The sequence below is a fragment of the Schistocerca cancellata genome, chromosome 2, assembly GCF_023864275.1.
Source record: "Schistocerca cancellata isolate TAMUIC-IGC-003103 chromosome 2, iqSchCanc2.1, whole genome shotgun sequence".
NCBI classification, from domain to species: Eukaryota; Metazoa; Arthropoda; class Insecta; order Orthoptera; family Acrididae; genus Schistocerca; species Schistocerca cancellata.
The window spans coordinates 1,004,050,033-1,004,055,398 of NC_064627.1; the positions used below are offsets into that span (position 1 = coordinate 1,004,050,033).

Sequence of the window (5,366 nt, forward strand, 5' to 3'; positions counted from 1 at the left end):
ATGTTGGACGTACATCGCCAATCTGTCATGCAGTGAAACGTCTTGTAGTAACATCGGCAGAACATTACGTAGGAAATCAGCATACACTGCTCCATTTAGATTGCCATCGATAAAATGGGGGCCAATTATCCTTCCTCCCATAATGCCGCACCATACATTAACCCGCCAAGGTCGCTGATGTTCCACTTGTCGCAGCCATCGAGGATTTTCCGTTGCCCATTAGTGCATATTTTGCCGGTTTACGTTACAACTGTTGGTGAATGACGCTACGTCGCTAAATAGAACGCGTGCAAAAAATCTGTCATCGTCCCGTAATTTCTTTTGCGCCCAGTGGCAGAACTGTACACGACGTTCAAAGTCGTCGCCATGCAATTCCTGGTGCATAGAAATATAGTACGGGTACAATCGATGTTGATGTAGCATTCTCAACACCGACCTTTTTGAGATTCCCGATTCTTGCGCAATTTGTCTGCTACTGATGTGTGGATTAGCCGCGACAGCAGCTACACACCTACTTGGGCATCATCATTTGTTGCAGGTCGTGGTTGATGTTTCACAAGTGGCTGAACTCTTCCTGTTTTCTTAAATAACGTAACTATCCGGCGAACGGTCCGGACACTTGGATGATGTCGTCCAGGATACCGAGCAGCATACATAGCACTCGCCCGTTGGGCATTTTGATCACAATAGCCATACACCGACGCGATATCTACCTTTGCCGCAATTGGTAAACGGTCCATTTTAACACGGGTAATGTATCACGCAGCAAATACCGTCCGCACTGGCGAAATGTTACGTGATAGCAGGTGCTTAAACGTTTGTGACTATTACAGCGCCATCTATCACAAAACGAAAAAAGTGTTCCAACTAAAACGTTCATATTTATTTACGTACTACACAAATATGTAATAAAAAATGGGGGTTCCTATTTTTAAAAAACGCAGTTGATCTCGGTTTGACCTATGGCAGCGCCATCTAGCGGGCCAGCCATAGCGCCATCTGGTGTCCACATTCAAGCTAGACGAGTTTCGTTTTTTGTAGTTTTTTCGTTTGATGCTTATTTCATGAGATATTTGGCCCGGCCACTATCAATGGACCACTCTGTATACAATGGAGTTTTCTTCCCATTACGAACTGTCCTATTGGGTACATGTCTGTCCAGTGCAAACTTGAGCCATAGTTCCTCTACATTCTCCTGTCCTATGCTGAAAGTTTCAAGTTCCTTACTGAAATACGAATTTTCTGTTTTTTATCTAGTTTAGTGAACATATATATCTAGGTGCTTGTTTTAGTTGTTCTTTATACTTTAGTAATCATTGTGCCCACTACCGCATCATGGTACTGGAATCAGTTTCGATGTGGATATTCTCAAAGAGGTCAGGTCTATTTGTTGCCGTTATATCCAATATACAGGGTGATTCAAAAAGAATACCACAACTTTAAAAATGTGTATTTAATGAAAGAAACATAATATAACCTTCTGTTATACATAATTACAAAGAGTATTTAAAAAGGTTTTTTTCACTCAAAAACAAGTTCAGAGATGTTCAATATGGCCGCCTCCAGACACTAGAGCAATATCAACCCGATACTCCAACTCGTTCCGCACTCTCTGTAGCATATCAGGCGTAACAGTTTGGATAGCTGCTGTTATTTCTCGTTTCAAATCATCAATGGTGGCTGGGAGAGGTGGCGGAAACACCATATCCTTAACATACCCCCATAAGAAAAAATCGCAGGGGGTAAGATCAGGGCTTCTTGGAGGCCAGTGATGAAGTGCTCTGTCACGGGCTGCCTGGCGGCCGATCCATCGCCTGACGCCTAGTCAACAGCGCCTCAAGCGAACAAATGTACAACTAAATGAAACTTTATAGCTCCCTTAATTCGCCGACAGATAGTGCTTAGCTCTGCCTTTTGTCGTTGCAGAGTTTTAAATTCCTAAAGTTGCGGTATTCTTTTTGAATCACCCTGTATTTTCATCATGGGTAGGGTTCCTAACCCGCTGTTCTATGTAGGTTCCAGAGAAGGCAATTAGTAATGTTTCGAAGGATATCTTATCACGCCCACCATTAACAAAACTCTAGTTTTCCCTGTTAATTGTTATGTGATTAAAGTCTCCACCGATGATTACAGTGTGACAGGGCAACTTACGCACAGGTGAACTGAAGTTTTCTCTTAAGCTTTCGCTTGAGTCAGGAGATGATCTGGTGGGCGATATAAGGATCCAATTATCATTTTATGCACACCCCTGATACTGAGTCTTGCCCAAACAATCTCACATGCAGCTTCAATTTCTATCTCGGTGGTTTTGAATGTCTTGTCTACTGCGAAAAATACACCACCTCCATTTCCGATTTGCCTTTCCTTTCGACATACACTCAAATCTTCCCCAAAAATCTCACTGCTATCTATTTCAGGTTTCAACCAGCTTTTTGTACCTAGTATTATGTGAGCTTCACGGTTTTTCGGGAGTACTTCAAGCTCCGGCACACTGTTTGCGGCCGGCCGGAGTGGCCGTGCGGTTCTAGGCGCTACAGTCTGGAGCCGAGCGACCGCCACGGTCGCAGGTTCGAATCCTGCCTCGGGCATGGATGTGTGTCATGTCCTTAGGTTAGTTAGGTTTAATTAGTTGTAAGTTCTAGGCGACTGATGACCTCAGAAGTTAAGTCGCATAGTGCTCAGAGCCAACACTGTTGCGAATGCTTCGCCAGTTAGCTATTAGGATTTTAATACCCTCACCTGTAGGAGGCATTTCTTTCGATCTTACACCGATACTTCTGGGTATCCTGCAGCTATCGTTTTCTGGGTTGTATGGAGAGTCGCCTAACCTGAGAAGCCCTTGTGTGCATCCCTCACGCAGCCACCTACCTGAGTAGCAGCCTCAAGTGTAGTGCTCACCTGGCCCATTTAGGGGGACCGTACAGTTCTCAACTATATGGCGCAAATTCAGTAAGTCGCAGTCTAGCTTGTCACAGAACCTTTGAAGTCTCTGGTTCAGTCCTTCCACTCAATACAGAACCAAAGGGCCAGTATCTGTTCTGGAGACAGTGGTTCGAATGCATTAAATAAATTCGTAGTTGTGATTAAGGACAACCATTAACTGTAGAACGGAATGACGACAACGAACGGACGGGGACTCAAATCCGGCTTTCCTGCTATCACGAGCGGTTGCGTTACCATCTGGCTATCCGTGCATGACTCATGGCCAGACCCCAACTTCCATACGTCGTCAATCACGCGTCTACGACCTATACTCGTACATCCATTATCAATATTCTCGTACAAGTCAGACGTTCTACTTGAAAGTCACTTGACCAGCGTCGGCAAATAGATTCTAGTCCTGTAGACAGTCGTGCATATCCAAAGGAACTTTTGCATCGTAATCAGAATAACACAGCACTCCGTCTTCAGGCCACGAGTGGCCTACCGGGACCATTCGACCGCCGTGTCATCCTCAATGGAGGATGCAGAGAGGAGGGGCGTAGGGTCAGCACACCGCTCTCCCGGTCGTTATGATGGTTTTCTTTACCGAAGCCGCTACTATTTGGTCGAGTAGCTCCTCAATTGGCATCACGAGGCTGAGTGCAGCCCGAAAAATGGCAACAGCGCATGGCGGCCTGGATGGTCACCCATCCAAGTGCCGACCACGCCCGACAGCGCTTAACTTCGGTGATCTCACGGGAACCGGTGTATCCACTGCGGCAAGGCCGTTGCCTACAGAATAACACAGGCACTGCAATATCGTAATGCTGCAAATTGTGAGCTCCGTTGAAACTCCATGCGCAGTGCAGGTTTTCTCAACCTTCCAGTCGGTGAAATGACCCAAGTACGACTTCGGAGCCCAGACGACTGGCATCATTTATTCCAATGTGCGCCGCAATCTGCAGCTGGCTGCTCCCTGTTCCCTCAATGGCTGCTGGAATAGTCTGTTCAACGTGTTGAATGAGGCTCCCAGGCATACACACTGAATGCACCTGATGTCCTTCCCTGTCCATTGCTGCCATTTACCTAAGGGGCACCATCATTCGCCGTAGGTTTGAACTGCCGACGGTTAGTAGACCCATACCCTTTAGCGGTTGCATCCTCTAGACACCAGACAGAATAGGTTTCCCCAAAACAGGAGGGCTGAGTCCCACTGGCTCAGTTTCAGTTTCAGTGAAAGACAGTACCTCAGACGTGTTGGTCAGGCGGATTGGTACAACATCCTGAGTCCTCCTTGGTCCCCATCCACCCTGCATAGGACGCCTAGATTTACCAGTCACACGGTACTCGCAGTCGAGTGGACGAGTAATGACGGATCCTTTGCTTTCCGAAAAGAAAGAGACTGATCCACAGGAGAGGATAGTACTTGAGTTATTACCTATTTAATTAATGGGGAAAGGCAACGTAACACGTTCAGTGTGAATGTAGAACAAACGTAACTGTGAAATGAGACAGGATGGCTGTAGCGTTCTTAGGGAAATGTGTTACGTGTAAAAAGAAAGTACTTTGAATTGTACTGTTATTATTTGAAGGTGACATTGTTCATTCTTTAATCGAGCAACTGTAACATTTGAAAAGTAAAAGAGACGTGTATTCGTATTGGAGACGTGGTCTGGGTTATTTCGTAACAAACCGTATTCTTTATGTAAAGTTCTCATGTTTGAGTCTGATAGCCCGACAGCCAGAAAATTAAAATAAACAGAAAAATACACTAATAACGAGAGCAGGGCCTTAATCTGACGACGTGTGAAAGGAGGACTGCTCTTCGCTGAAGAATAGTGATGTGAAAAGCAACAATAACAAGCAACTGTGAATAATAGTTACATGTGAAAAGAGTAATAAACAGCCGACAGAACGTGTGTGAAACGGAAGTCTACGTTTTGGACTGAAGTGGTTCCGACGACCTCGACACAACAAAGCTGCGCATTTTGCAGCATCACACCACAACACAGCTACGAAGAGTCGCAGTAATAAACGTAAGTGTTGCAGTAATGTCAACTGCGTGTGGAATTGCTGCTGTAGGTGAAACTTTCCAGTCATGTGTGACGAACTTTGTACAGAGGGAGTTAGCTAGGCTCGTACTTGTAATTTCGAGTGTAAAAATGTCGTCAGTAAAGGAGCAAATACCGGCCGCTAGTGTTGTGAGAATGCATATCAATAAAGACGGTGATTTCGATTGTACAGGGATACGGTGCTGAAAACGTGACAAACAGAGAGTCAGTAGACATGGAAGTAACGGAGCAATTAAGTGCGAATAAAACCTCAACGTCACTGATACAAAAACGAGGAGAACTAGAGGGGACCCCACTTAGCAGTAAAAGCCAAGAACAGTCTATGAGGAAAATGCGGTAGAAAAGAAGGAAACTCAGGAGAAAATTGCGGAA

At 45.3% G+C, this 5,366-nt stretch overlaps 1 pseudogene; it reads right to left on the reverse strand.

The window, feature by feature from the left end:
* Positions 1-3,597: 3,597 nt before the first annotated feature.
* Positions 3,598-3,715, reverse strand: LOC126164243 (5S ribosomal RNA; annotated as a pseudogene).
* Between the last annotated feature and the right edge of the window lie 1,651 nt (positions 3,716-5,366).